We start from the raw sequence: 15,222 nt of genomic DNA, 5'->3' as shown, positions 1-15,222 counted from the left end.
TGGGGCAAGCGGGGGCCACTCTTCATCGCGGTGCGCGGGCCTCTCACTATCGCGGCCTCTCTTGTTGCGGAGCACAGGCTCCAGACGCGCAGGCTCAGGAGTTGTGGCTCACGGGCCTAGTTGCTCCGCGGCATGTGGGATCTTCCCAGACCAGGGCTCGAACCCGTGTCCCCTGCATTAGCAGGCAGATTCTCAACCACTGCGCCACCAGGGAAGCCCCTTGAATAGTTTTGTATTTAAAGTTTGTCTGTGGGGACTTCCCTGGTGACGCAGTGGTTAAGAGTCCGCCTGCCAATGCAGGGGACACGGGCTCGAGCCCTGGTCCGGGAAGCTCCCACATGCCGCAGAGCAACCAAGCCTGCGCGGCACAACTACTGAAGCCTGCGCGCCTAGAGCCCGTGCTCGCCCACAAGAGAAGCCACCGCAATGAGAAGCCCGTGCACCGCAACGAAGAGTAGCCCCGCTCGGCACAACTAGAGAAAGCCCACATGCAGCAACGAAGACCCAACGCAGCCAAACATAAATTATAAACTAAAATAAAATTTGCCTCTGAATAACTTTGAGTGAATTTGGTATAAGTTGTAAAGTTTGCATCTACATTCACTTCATTCCAAATGGTTTCCGATTAATTGTTCCTTAACTAATTTTAGAAGACTTTTGGGATAGAGACTCCATTTTCGTTTGAATTTCCAGTTTAATGGATTCAGCAGTCCTGTCAGTAGGGCACGCTGCCTCCAGTGACGTGTGAGGGAGGCGAGGCCTGCACTTCCTGCACTGACCACAGGGTGGCGCCGAGTTCACCTCTCTGACCCACAGCGCATGCTCGTTCCCTGCGAACTCGATTGTGAGGGCAGCTGAGAGGAGTTGAGCCTCCTCAGGCGCGGGGGCGGGGGCGGGGGCGGGGGCCTTCGGGTAGGACGCCCGGCTCAGCGTCTCGGCTGAGAGGAGCTCGGTCTCCATCTCCTCAGGACTCGGTGGGGTTTCGGCTTCAGGACAAAGTGGGGCTGCCTCCACGCTGACTAGGGAACTAGGTTTCCTGAGGACCCAGGTGATGCCTGAGGAAAAGGTGAAGAGACGATGAGGAAAAGTGGGGAGAAGCTTCCTGTGGGCGACTGACCGTTGAGGGGGTCCGTCTTCGTGTGAGCGAGGGAGGGCTTGGCGTGGAAAGCTGGGTGTTTGGTCAGGTTTGTGTGCAGGGTAGCCAGCGTGAGTTACGGGGCGTCCAGTTTTCCCAGCACCATTTATCGTGGGGAGTGTCGTGCTCCTTGGTGTGTCCTTGGTCCCTGTGTCATAAATTCACCGACCCCGTCCGTGTGGGTTGAATTCTGGTCTCTCTGTCCTGTTCCTCTGGTCCCTGTGCCCGTTTTGAGCCAGTTCCACACTGTTTTGGTGCCTGTAGCTTCTCAGCAGAGTGTGACGTCAGGGAGGGAGATGCCTCCAGCCCGTTCTCTTTTTTCAGGGTTTCTTTGGCTATTTGGGGTCCTTTGTGGTTCCCCACAGATATTAGGAGGATTTGCTCTATTTTGGGGGAAAATACCATGGAATTTTGGGAGGGATTGCATTCACTGTGTCCACTGCTTTGGGTAGCATGGATATTTTAACAATATTAATTGTTCCATTCCATGAGAACAGGATATCTTTCCATTTCTTGGTGTGTTTTGCAATGTCTTCATCAATGTCTTCAAGTTTTCAGTGTGCAGGTCTTTCACCTCCTTGGTTGACTTTATTCCCAGGTATTTTGTTCTTTTTGAATGCAGTTGTAAATAGGGTTGCTTTCTTTCTCTTTCTGATGGTTCATTATTAGTGTTTAGAAAGGCAACTGATTTCTGTGTATTGATTTTGCAACTTTACTGAATTGATTTATTAGTTCTAATAGTTTTTTTGTAGAATGAAGTGGAAAATTGGAATTCAAAAATCCCACTGTTTCTACCATATCCAGGTCATCCACAACACGGAGGACAGCGGCTCCTAATATAACCTTCCCACAGTGCCTCTAAATGACATGTGGACTTTGGGTGAACTGGATCTGGGTAAGGCTTGGCTTCTATATGGAAGTTTGATGTTTTCTCTGCTTTTCTGGCATGCTGTTGACATACATGATGTTTTGAAAAGTAATTGACTTTCCAGTAATTTCAAACATACAACTTTACATACATAAAAACAAGTCTTGTACCTTGATTAAATATACTCCTAACTATTGATGTTGACATTCTTAAAAATGGAATTGTTCTCATAAATTCTTTTTCAGATTATTTTTTGCCAGCGTATGCATATAAGATAGATTTTCATGAATTGATATTTTGTTCTATAACTTTGCTTATTAATGAGTCGATTAGCTCAAATAATTTCTTTGTTGATTATAGGTAGTTTTATATATAAGATGATGTGACCTATGTTCTGTGAAGAGACCCGGTTTTAATTTTTCCATTCACCCATGGATGCCTTTTCTTTCTTTCCTCAAGATTCTGGGTAGAACTTCCAGTACACTACTGAGTAACGGTGATGAAGGCCAGCTTCCTGGCCCTGTTCCTGATTTCAGGAGTAAATCTTTCAGTCTTTAACGTTGAGCATGATGTTTGCTGTGGCTTTTTGTACTACTCTTTTCCATATTGAGCAAATTTCCTTTTATTCCTGCTTTCTTGAGTGTTTTTCATGAAATAACCCTGGATTTTCATTGTAGATTTTTTGCATTAATTGATATGATTATGTGTTTTTACTTCACACCATTATTGTGGTTGAATACATTGCTTACTTTTAATATGTTGAGCAACCTGAAATTTCTGGTGTAGAGATACTTGCTTATGGCATTATCCATTTAAAGTTCTGTTGGTTTCATGTTGCTATTATTGTGTGATAGATTTTTACATTCCTATTTATAAGTTGTACTGGGGTAGTTTTCTTGTTTTTTTCCTTTATTTTTAAAATCTTTTTTAAAATAGTGGTTTTATTTCATTTTAATTATTTATTTATTTTGGCCATATCCCATGGCTTGTGGGATCTTAGTTCCCCAGTCAGGGATGGAACCCGAGCCCTTGGCAGTGAAAGCACAGAGTCCTAACCACTGGGCCACCAGAGTATTCCCCAGTTTTCTTTTTCAAGATGTATTTGTATAATCTGATTAGACTTGGCTTGGTGTAAGTGGTTTGGAGGGTTAGCATTAGGGCTGGGGCTGGTGTGAGGGTTGGGGCTGTGTACGGTTTATGGTTGCTGTTATGGTTTAAGTTTTATGGTTAATGAGTTATTTATGGGTATGGTTAATGAATATATTTTCTGGTATGGTTATGGTTATGGTTTTGCTTATTGGTTAAGGTTTATGGTTTTGGTCTCAGGGTGTTAGGGTTCTGTGTTAGAGTGGATGTTAGTGTATGGGTTAGAATTGGGGTACAGGTAGGATACGGGTAGAGCATGGGTTAGGGTAAGGTACAGGTTTAGGGTACGGGTTAGGCTAAGGTTAGGTCAGGGCTTAGGGTCAGGATCAGAGTTTAGGGTTAGGGCCCATGTCAGGATTAGCGTCAAGGTTGAGCGAGGCCATTGTTTTCTGCTCCTCCAGTGCTGGATTCTCATTGATAGACGAATGAAATGTCTGCTCTGGTCACCCACTGTTTCAAATTGAGCTCAGCCTTAGTCAAGGGTTCTTAGGGCCTCAGAGGTCATGCAGGGTTTCCCTCCACCCTCCCTCCTGGGAAGGGTGATGCAGGCCCCACTCTGTCTGGGCAGCCCCAGGTCCAGCATGGCCCTGACATGCAGGATACTAAGTAGACGTGATGTAAGACTTGGTGCATCAGTCTGCCAGCCCCCAGGTGCTGCCTTTTTTTTTTTTTCTCAATTAATTAATTAATTAATTTTGGGCTGTGTTGGGTCTGCATTGCTGCCCGGAGGCTTTCTCTAGTTGCGGCGAGTGGGGGCTTCTCATTGCGGTGGCTTCTCTTGTTGCAGAGCACAGGCTCTAAGCGCGTGGGCTTCAACAGTTGGGGCTCGCGGGTTCTAGAGCGCAGGCTCAGTAGTTGTGGTGCACGGGCTTAGTTGCTCCACAGCATGTGGGATCTTCCCGGACCAGGGCTCAAACCCGTGTCCCCTGCATTGGCAGGTGGATTCTTAACCACTGCGCCACCAGGGAAGTCTGGTGTTGCGTTCGTGAGGGCTGGTGGGGCCCTCTTGGGACTGGACGGATCCTTTGTTCCATCTGCACGGGTGTCCAAGCAGGTCTCAGGACAGCCCTTGGCCTCTGAGCATCCAGGCAGGCACCCACGTTCCTCCAGCTCAGGTTAGCCTTGGCCCCTCCAGCCCCCGTGGCCAATTACTGAGCTGATTGTGTCTTTACTCTTTCAAATTAAATTGCTCTCTCCAGGTGGGCGAGAAGTTTACTTGTGAACTTGGTTAGGGTTAGGGGTTAGGGGTTAAGGGTTAGGGGTTAGGGTCAGGGTTAGGGCTAGGGCTAGGGCTAGGGGTTAGGGTTAGGCTTAGGGTTGGGTTAGGGATAGGGGTTAGGGTTAGGGTTTAAGGTTAGGGTTAGGGTTAGTTTTGGGTTAGGGTTAGGGTTATGGTAGGGTTAAGGTTGGGCTAGGGTTGGGTTAGGGTTAGGGTTAGGGTTAGGGTTTAGGGTTAGGGTGTCCAGCCTTATGTCCCATTCAGCTGTGAGTGTAGATGTGGTCAGTCCAGTTGCATCACAGCCCCTGATTGAATTTTGTAAGAATTCCTCTCTCTCTCACTGTCTTTCTTTTTTGATAATTAATTTTTATAATGGGGTGTAGCTGATTTGCAATGTTGTGTTTCTTGGTGCTGTACATCCACCTAAGTCACTTACAGAGAGACATCAGTAAATTCTTTTCTAGTTTCTAGTAGTCAGATATATGTTTTTTCTGTGAATAGAGTGTGCTGAGTCCAGTTCCTTGAACCATGAGTATGTCTTGGCGATTACATTATTGGCGTATGGAACGGTATCTGTGCCAATTTCAACCTCCTGGTTTATGCATCACCGCACCGCACTTTTCCCCTTAAGCAGCCGTAAGTGTGTTTTGTAAATGTGTGATGGTGTTCTGTTTGTAATTCAGTTCACGGTTGGCGATTTTTAGATTCCCTTTATAAGTGATATCTTCTGATAAGTTTCTCTTGCTGTCTAACTTATTTCACTCTCAATGACCATACATAAGTCCCCCTGAGTTGCTGCAACTGGCCTCATTTCATTGATTTCAGGGCTGAGTAATATTCCGTTGTGCTTAAGTACCAAATTTTCTTTCACCGTTTTTTCCTTCCAAGGACTATGAAGTTGTACCCAAGTCGAGGCTGTTGTAAACATAGCAGCAGTAAACGGGGTGCCTGCGTCCTGTGGATTTTTGGTTTTGCCAACATATAGGCCCATGAGTGGAAGCGCCCTATGCTTTGCAGCTCTGTTTTTTAGATGTTTTAGGAAGCACAGCACACTTCTCCAGAGTGGCCGTTGGCTATTTACATTCCCCCCTTCAGAGTAACAAGGCTCCCTTTTCTCCTCTCCTTGTCCTGCATATCTGGTTTTTACCCTTTGTCAGGATGGTCCTTTTTTCTGATTCGAAGTGATACCTCTTTGTAGTGTTGATTTGCATTGCCAGCTTCTTTGGTTGGCCAAAAAGGGCGTATGCGTTTTTCCTGCATATATTCTGGAAGTTAAATTTGAGAGACAGCTTTTTGTTTTTTTAATTGATGAATTAATTAATTTATTTTTGGCTGTGTTGGGTCTTCGTTTCTGTGCGAAGGCTTTCTCTAGTTGGGGCAAGCGGGGGCCACTCTTCATCGCGGTGCGCGGGCCTCTCACTATCGCGGCCTCTCTTGTTGCGGAGCACAGGCTCCAGACGCGCAGGCTCAGGAGTTGTGGCTCACGGGCCTAGTTGCTCCGCGGCATGTGGGATCTTCCCAGACCAGGGCTCGAACCCGTGTCCCCTGCATTAGCAGGCAGATTCTCAACCACTGCGCCACCAGGGAAGCCCCTTGAATAGTTTTGTATTTAAAGTTTGTCTGTGGGGACTTCCCTGGTGACGCAGTGGTTAAGAGTCCGCCTGCCAATGCAGGGGACACGGGCTCGAGCCCTGGTCCGGGAAGCTCCCACATGCCGCAGAGCAACCAAGCCTGCGCGGCACAACTACTGAAGCCTGCGCGCCTAGAGCCCGTGCTCGCCCACAAGAGAAGCCACCGCAATGAGAAGCCCGTGCACCGCAACGAAGAGTAGCCCCGCTCGGCACAACTAGAGAAAGCCCACATGCAGCAACGAAGACCCAACGCAGCCAAACATAAATTATAAACTAAAATAAAATTTGCCTCTGAATAACTTTGAGTGAATTTGGTATAAGTTGTAAAGTTTGCATCTACATTCACTTCATTCCAAATGGTTTCCGATTAATTGTTCCTTAACTAATTTTAGAAGACTTTTGGGATAGAGACTCCATTTTCGTTTGAATTTCCAGTTTAATGGATTCAGCAGTCCTGTCAGTAGGGCACGCTGCCTCCAGTGACGTGTGAGGGAGGCGAGGCCTGCACTTCCTGCACTGACCACAGGGTGGCGCCGAGTTCACCTCTCTGACCCACAGCGCATGCTCGTTCCCTGCGAACTCGATTGTGAGGGCAGCTGAGAGGAGTTGAGCCTCCTCAGGCGCGGGGGCGGGGGCGGGGGCGGGGGCCTTCGGGTAGGACGCCCGGCTCAGCGTCTCGGCTGAGAGGAGCTCGGTCTCCATCTCCTCAGGACTCGGTGGGGTTTCGGCTTCAGGACAAAGTGGGGCTGCCTCCACGCTGACTAGGGAACTAGGTTTCCTGAGGACCCAGGTGATGCCTGAGGAAAAGGTGAAGAGACGATGAGGAAAAGTGGGGAGAAGCTTCCTGTGGGCGACTGACCGTTGAGGGGGTCCGTCTTCGTGTGAGCGAGGGAGGGCTTGGCGTGGAAAGCTGGGTGTTTGGTCAGGTTTGTGTGCAGGGTAGCCAGCGTGAGTTACGGGGCGTCCAGTTTTCCCAGCACCATTTATCGTGGGGAGTGTCGTGCTCCTTGGTGTGTCCTTGGTCCCTGTGTCATAAATTCACCGACCCCGTCCGTGTGGGTTGAATTCTGGTCTCTCTGTCCTGTTCCTCTGGTCCCTGTGCCCGTTTTGAGCCAGTTCCACACTGTTTTGGTGCCTGTAGCTTCTCAGCAGAGTGTGACGTCAGGGAGGGAGATGCCTCCAGCCCGTTCTCTTTTTTCAGGGTTTCTTTGGCTATTTGGGGTCCTTTGTGGTTCCCCACAGATATTAGGAGGATTTGCTCTATTTTGGGGGAAAATACCATGGAATTTTGGGAGGGATTGCATTCACTGTGTCCACTGCTTTGGGTAGCATGGATATTTTAACAATATTAATTGTTCCATTCCATGAGAACAGGATATCTTTCCATTTCTTGGTGTGTTTTGCAATGTCTTCATCAATGTCTTCAAGTTTTCAGTGTGCAGGTCTTTCACCTCCTTGGTTGACTTTATTCCCAGGTATTTTGTTCTTTTTGAATGCAGTTGTAAATAGGGTTGCTTTCTTTCTCTTTCTGATGGTTCATTATTAGTGTTTAGAAAGGCAACTGATTTCTGTGTATTGATTTTGCAACTTTACTGAATTGATTTATTAGTTCTAATAGTTTTTTTGTAGAATGAAGTGGAAAATTGGAATTCAAAAATCCCACTGTTTCTACCATATCCAGGTCATCCACAACACGGAGGACAGCGGCTCCTAATATAACCTTCCCACAGTGCCTCTAAATGACATGTGGACTTTGGGTGAACTGGATCTGGGTAAGGCTTGGCTTCTATATGGAAGTTTGATGTTTTCTCTGCTTTTCTGGCATGCTGTTGACATACATGATGTTTTGAAAAGTAATTGACTTTCCAGTAATTTCAAACATACAACTTTACATACATAAAAACAAGTCTTGTACCTTGATTAAATATACTCCTAACTATTGATGTTGACATTCTTAAAAATGGAATTGTTCTCATAAATTCTTTTTCAGATTATTTTTTGCCAGCGTATGCATATAAGATAGATTTTCATGAATTGATATTTTGTTCTATAACTTTGCTTATTAATGAGTCGATTAGCTCAAATAATTTCTTTGTTGATTATAGGTAGTTTTATATATAAGATGATGTGACCTATGTTCTGTGAAGAGACCCGGTTTTAATTTTTCCATTCACCCATGGATGCCTTTTCTTTCTTTCCTCAAGATTCTGGGTAGAACTTCCAGTACACTACTGAGTAACGGTGATGAAGGCCAGCTTCCTGGCCCTGTTCCTGATTTCAGGAGTAAATCTTTCAGTCTTTAACGTTGAGCATGATGTTTGCTGTGGCTTTTTGTACTACTCTTTTCCATATTGAGCAAATTTCCTTTTATTCCTGCTTTCTTGAGTGTTTTTCATGAAATAACCCTGGATTTTCATTGTAGATTTTTTGCATTAATTGATATGATTATGTGTTTTTACTTCACACCATTATTGTGGTTGAATACATTGCTTACTTTTAATATGTTGAGCAACCTGAAATTTCTGGTGTAGAGATACTTGCTTATGGCATTATCCATTTAAAGTTCTGTTGGTTTCATGTTGCTATTATTGTGTGATAGATTTTTACATTCCTATTTATAAGTTGTACTGGGGTAGTTTTCTTGTTTTTTTCCTTTATTTTTAAAATCTTTTTTAAAATAGTGGTTTTATTTCATTTTACTTATTTATTTATTTTGGCCACGTCCCATGGCTTGTGGGATCTTAGTTCCCCAGTCAGGGATGGAACCCGAGCCCTTGGCAGTGAAAGCACAGAGTCCTAACCACTGGGCCACCAGAGTATTCCCCAGTTTTCTTTTTCAAGATGTATTTGTATAATCTGATTAGACTTGGCTTGGTGTAAGTGGTTTGGAGGGTTAGCATTAGGGCTGGGGCTGGTGTGAGGGTTGGGGCTGTGTACGGTTTATGGTTGCTGTTATGGTTTAAGTTTTATGGTTAATGAGTTATTTATGGGTATGGTTAATGAATATATTTTCTGGTATGGTTATGGTTATGGTTTTGCTTATTGGTTAAGGTTTATGGTTTTGGTCTCAGGGTGTTAGGGTTCTGTGTTAGAGTGGATGTTAGTGTATGGGTTAGAATTGGGGTACAGGTAGGATACGGGTAGAGCATGGGTTAGGGTAAGGTACAGGTTTAGGGTACGGGTTAGGCTAAGGTTAGGTCAGGGCTTAGGGTCAGGATCAGAGTTTAGGGTTAGGGCCCATGTCAGGATTAGCGTCAAGGTTGAGCGAGGCCATTGTTTTCTGCTCCTCCAGTGCTGGATTCTCATTGATAGACGAATGAAATGTCTGCTCTGGTCACCCACTGTTTCAAATTGAGCTCAGCCTTAGTCAAGGGTTCTTAGGGCCTCAGAGGTCATGCAGGGTTTCCCTCCACCCTCCCTCCTGGGAAGGGTGATGCAGGCCCCACTCTGTCTGGGCAGCCCCAGGTCCAGCATGGCCCTGACATGCAGGATACTAAGTAGACGTGATGTAAGACTTGGTGCATCAGTCTGCCAGCCCCCAGGTGCTGCCTTTTTTTTTTTTTCTCAATTAATTAATTAATTAATTTTGGGCTGTGTTGGGTCTGCATTGCTGCCCGGAGGCTTTCTCTAGTTGCGGCGAGTGGGGGCTTCTCATTGCGGTGGCTTCTCTTGTTGCAGAGCACAGGCTCTAAGCGCGTGGGCTTCAACAGTTGGGGCTCGCGGGTTCTAGAGCGCAGGCTCAGTAGTTGTGGTGCACGGGCTTAGTTGCTCCACAGCATGTGGGATCTTCCCGGACCAGGGCTCAAACCCGTGTCCCCTGCATTGGCAGGTGGATTCTTAACCACTGCGCCACCAGGGAAGTCTGGTGTTGCGTTCGTGAGGGCTGGTGGGGCCCTCTTGGGACTGGACGGATCCTTTGTTCCATCTGCACGGGTGTCCAAGCAGGTCTCAGGACAGCCCTTGGCCTCTGAGCATCCAGGCAGGCACCCACGTTCCTCCAGCTCAGGTTAGCCTTGGCCCCTCCAGCCCCCGTGGCCAATTACTGAGCTGATTGTGTCTTTACTCTTTCAAATTAAATTGCTCTCTCCAGGTGGGCGAGAAGTTTACTTGTGAACTTGGTTAGGGTTAGGGGTTAGGGGTTAAGGGTTAGGGGTTAGGGTCAGGGTTAGGGCTAGGGCTAGGGCTAGGGGTTAGGGTTAGGCTTAGGGTTGGGTTAGGGATAGGGGTTAGGGTTAGGGTTTAAGGTTAGGGTTAGGGTTAGTTTTGGGTTAGGGTTAGGGTTATGGTAGGGTTAAGGTTGGGCTAGGGTTGGGTTAGGGTTAGGGTTAGGGTTAGGGTTTAGGGTTAGGGTGTCCAGCCTTATGTCCCATTCAGCTGTGAGTGTAGATGTGGTCAGTCCAGTTGCATCACAGCCCCTGATTGAATTTTGTAAGAATTCCTCTCTCTCTCACTGTCTTTCTTTTTTGATAATTAATTTTTATAATGGGGTGTAGCTGATTTGCAATGTTGTGTTTCTTGGTGCTGTACATCCACCTAAGTCACTTACAGAGAGACATCAGTAAATTCTTTTCTAGTTTCTAGTAGTCAGATATATGTTTTTTCTGTGAATAGAGTGTGCTGAGTCCAGTTCCTTGAACCATGAGTATGTCTTGGCGATTACATTATTGGCGTATGGAACGGTATCTGTGCCAATTTCAACCTCCTGGTTTATGCATCACCGCACCGCACTTTTCCCCTTAAGCAGCCGTAAGTGTGTTTTGTAAATGTGTGATGGTGTTCTGTTTGTAATTCAGTTCACGGTTGGCGATTTTTAGATTCCCTTTATAAGTGATATCTTATGATAAGTTTCTCTTGCTGTCTAACTTATTTCACTCTCAATGACCATACATAAGTCCCCCTGAGTTGCTGCAACTGGCCTCATTTCATTGATTTCAGGGCTGAGTAATATTCCGTTGTGCTTAAGTACCAAATTTTCTTTCACCGTTTTTTCCTTCCAAGGACTATGAAGTTGTACCCAAGTCGAGGCTGTTGTAAACATAGCAGCAGTAAACGGGGTGCCTGCGTCCTGTGGATTTTTGGTTTTGCCAACATATAGGCCCATGAGTGGAAGCGCCCTATGCTTTGCAGCTCTGTTTTTTAGATGTTTTAGGAAGCACAGCACACTTCTCCAGAGTGGCCGTTGGCTATTTACATTCCCCCCTTCAGAGTAACAAGGCTCCCTTTTCTCCTCTCCTTGTCCTGCATATCTGGTTTTTACCCTTTGTCAGGATGGTCCTTTTTTCTGATTCGAAGTGATACCTCTTTGTAGTGTTGATTTGCATTGCCAGCTTCTTTGGTTGGCCAAAAAGGGCGTATGCGTTTTTCCTGCATATATTCTGGAAGTTAAATTTGAGAGACAGCTTTTTGTTTTTTTAATTGATGAATTAATTAATTTATTTTTGGCTGTGTTGGGTCTTCGTTTCTGTGCGAAGGCTTTCTCTAGTTGGGGCAAGCGGGGGCCACTCTTCATCGCGGTGCGCGGGCCTCTCACTATCGCGGCCTCTCTTGTTGCGGAGCACAGGCTCCAGACGCGCAGGCTCAGGAGTTGTGGCTCACGGGCCTAGTTGCTCCGCGGCATGTGGGATCTTCCCAGACCAGGGCTCGAACCCGTGTCCCCTGCATTAGCAGGCAGATTCTCAACCACTGCGCCACCAGGGAAGCCCCTTGAATAGTTTTGTATTTAAAGTTTGTCTGTGGGGACTTCCCTGGTGACGCAGTGGTTAAGAGTCCGCCTGCCAATGCAGGGGACACGGGCTCGAGCCCTGGTCCGGGAAGCTCCCACATGCCGCAGAGCAACCAAGCCTGCGCGGCACAACTACTGAAGCCTGCGCGCCTAGAGCCCGTGCTCGCCCACAAGAGAAGCCACCGCAATGAGAAGCCCGTGCACCGCAACGAAGAGTAGCCCCGCTCGGCACAACTAGAGAAAGCCCACATGCAGCAACGAAGACCCAACGCAGCCAAACATAAATTATAAACTAAAATAAAATTTGCCTCTGAATAACTTTGAGTGAATTTGGTATAAGTTGTAAAGTTTGCATCTACATTCACTTCATTCCAAATGGTTTCCGATTAATTGTTCCTTAACTAATTTTAGAAGACTTTTGGGATAGAGACTCCATTTTCGTTTGAATTTCCAGTTTAATGGATTCAGCAGTCCTGTCAGTAGGGCACGCTGCCTCCAGTGACGTGTGAGGGAGGCGAGGCCTGCACTTCCTGCACTGACCACAGGGTGGCGCCGAGTTCACCTCTCTGACCCACAGCGCATGCTAGTTCCATGGAACTCGATTGTGAGGGCAGCTGAGAGGAGTTGAGCCTCCTCAGGCGCGGGGGCGGGGGCGGGGGCGGGGGCCTTCGGGTAGGACGCCCGGCTCAGCGTCTCGGCTGAGAGGAGCTCGGTCTCCATCTCCTCAGGACTCGGTGGGGTTTCGGCTTCAGGACAAAGTGGGGCTGCCTCCACGCTGACTAGGGAACTAGGTTTCCTGAGGACCCAGGTGATGCCTGAGGAAAAGGTGAAGAGACGATGAGGAAAAGTGGGGAGAAGCTTCCTGTGGGCGACTGACCGTTGAGGGGGTCCGTCTTCGTGTGAGCGAGGGAGGGCTTGGCGTGGAAAGCTGGGTGTTTGGTCAGGTTTGTGTGCAGGGTAGCCAGCGTGAGTTACGGGGCGTCCAGTTTTCCCAGCACCATTTATCGTGGGGAGTGTCGTGCTCCTTGGTGTGTCCTTGGTCCCTGTGTCATAAATTCACCGACCCCGTCCGTGTGGGTTGAATTCTGGTCTCTCTGTCCTGTTCCTCTGGTCCCTGTGCCCGTTTTGAGCCAGTTCCACACTGTTTTGGTGCCTGTAGCTTCTCAGCAGAGTGTGACGTCAGGGAGGGAGATGCCTCCAGCCCGTTCTCTTTTTTCAGGGTTTCTTTGGCTATTTGGGGTCCTTTGTGGTTCCCCACAGATATTAGGAGGATTTGCTCTATTTTGGGGGAAAATACCATGGAATTTTGGGAGGGATTGCATTCACTGTGTCCACTGCTTTGGGTAGCATGGATATTTTAACAATATTAATTGTTCCATTCCATGAGAACAGGATATCTTTCCATTTCTTGGTGTGTTTTGCAATGTCTTCATCAATGTCTTCAAGTTTTCAGTGTGCAGGTCTTTCACCTCCTTGGTTGACTTTATTCCCAGGTATTTTGTTCTTTTTGAATGCAGTTGTAAATAGGGTTGCTTTCTTTCTCTTTCTGATGGTTCATTATTAGTGTTTAGAAAGGCAACTGATTTCTGTGTATTGATTTTGCAACTTTACTGAATTGATTTATTAGTTCTAATAGTTTTTTTGTAGAATGAAGTGGAAAATTGGAATTCAAAAATCCCACTGTTTCTACCATATCCAGGTCATCCACAACACGGAGGACAGCGGCTCCTAATATAACCTTCCCACAGTGCCTCTAAATGACATGTGGACTTTGGGTGAACTGGATCTGGGTAAGGCTTGGCTTCTATATGGAAGTTTGATGTTTTCTCTGCTTTTCTGGCATGCTGTTGACATACATGATGTTTTGAAAAGTAATTGACTTTCCAGTAATTTCAAACATACAACTTTACATACATAAAAACAAGTCTTGTACCTTGATTAAATATACTCCTAACTATTGATGTTGACATTCTTAAAAATGGAATTGTTCTCATAAATTCTTTTTCAGATTATTTTTTGCCAGCGTATGCATATAAGATAGATTTTCATGAATTGATATTTTGTTCTATAACTTTGCTTATTAATGAGTCGATTAGCTCAAATAATTTCTTTGTTGATTATAGGTAGTTTTATATATAAGATGATGTGACCTATGTTCTGTGAAGAGACCCGGTTTTAATTTTTCCATTCACCCATGGATGCCTTTTCTTTCTTTCCTCAAGATTCTGGGTAGAACTTCCAGTACACTACTGAGTAACGGTGATGAAGGCCAGCTTCCTGGCCCTGTTCCTGATTTCAGGAGTAAATCTTTCAGTCTTTAACGTTGAGCATGATGTTTGCTGTGGCTTTTTGTACTACTCTTTTCCATATTGAGCAAATTTCCTTTTATTCCTGCTTTCTTGAGTGTTTTTCATGAAATAACCCTGGATTTTCATTGTAGATTTTTTGCATTAATTGATATGATTATGTGTTTTTACTTCACACCATTATTGTGGTTGAATACATTGCTTACTTTTAATATGTTGAGCAACCTGAAATTTCTGGTGTAGAGATACTTGCTTATGGCATTATCCATTTAAAGTTCTGTTGGTTTCATGTTGCTATTATTGTGTGATAGATTTTTACATTCCTATTTATAAGTTGTACTGGGGTAGTTTTCTTGTTTTTTTCCTTTATTTTTAAAATCTTTTTTAAAATAGTGGTTTTATTTCATTTTACTTATTTATTTATTTTGGCCACGTCCCATGGCTTGTGGGATCTTAGTTCCCCAGTCAGGGATGGAACCCGAGCCCTTGGCAGTGAAAGCACAGAGTCCTAACCACTGGGCCACCAGAGTATTCCCCAGTTTTCTTTTTCAAGATGTATTTGTATAATCTGATTAGACTTGGCTTGGTGTAAGTGGTTTGGAGGGTTAGCATTAGGGCTGGGGCTGGTGTGAGGGTTGGGGCTGTGTACGGTTTATGGTTGCTGTTATGGTTTAAGTTTTATGGTTAATGAGTTATTTATGGGTATGGTTAATGAATATATTTTCTGGTATGGTTATGGTTATGGTTTTGCTTATTGGTTAAGGTTTATGGTTTTGGTCTCAGGGTGTTAGGGTTCTGTGTTAGAGTGGATGTTAGTGTATGGGTTAGAATTGGGGTACAGGTAGGATACGGGTAGAGCATGGGTTAGGGTAAGGTACAGGTTTAGGGTACGGGTTAGGCTAAGGTTAGGTCAGGGCTTAGGGTCAGGATCAGAGTTTAGGGTTAGGGCCCATGTCAGGATTAGCGTCAAGGTTGAGCGAGGCCATTGTTTTCTGCTCCTCCAGTGCTGGATTCTCATTGATAGACGAATGAAATGTCTGCTCTGGTCACCCACTGTTTCAAATTGAGCTCAGCCTTAGTCAAGGGTTCTTAGGGCCTCAGAGGTCATGCAGGGTTTCCCTCCACCCTCCCTCCTGGGAAGGGTGATGCAGGCCCCACTCTGTCTGGGCAGCCCCAGGTCCAGCATGGCCCTGAC

Source organism: Balaenoptera borealis (assembly GCF_965194805.1).
Source record: "Balaenoptera borealis genome assembly, contig: HAP1_SCAFFOLD_296, whole genome shotgun sequence".
In the NCBI taxonomy this organism is placed as follows: Eukaryota; Metazoa; Chordata; class Mammalia; order Artiodactyla; family Balaenopteridae; genus Balaenoptera; species Balaenoptera borealis.
The sequence above is the reverse complement of the archived record's forward strand: the minus strand, read 5'-3'. Positions refer to the sequence as shown.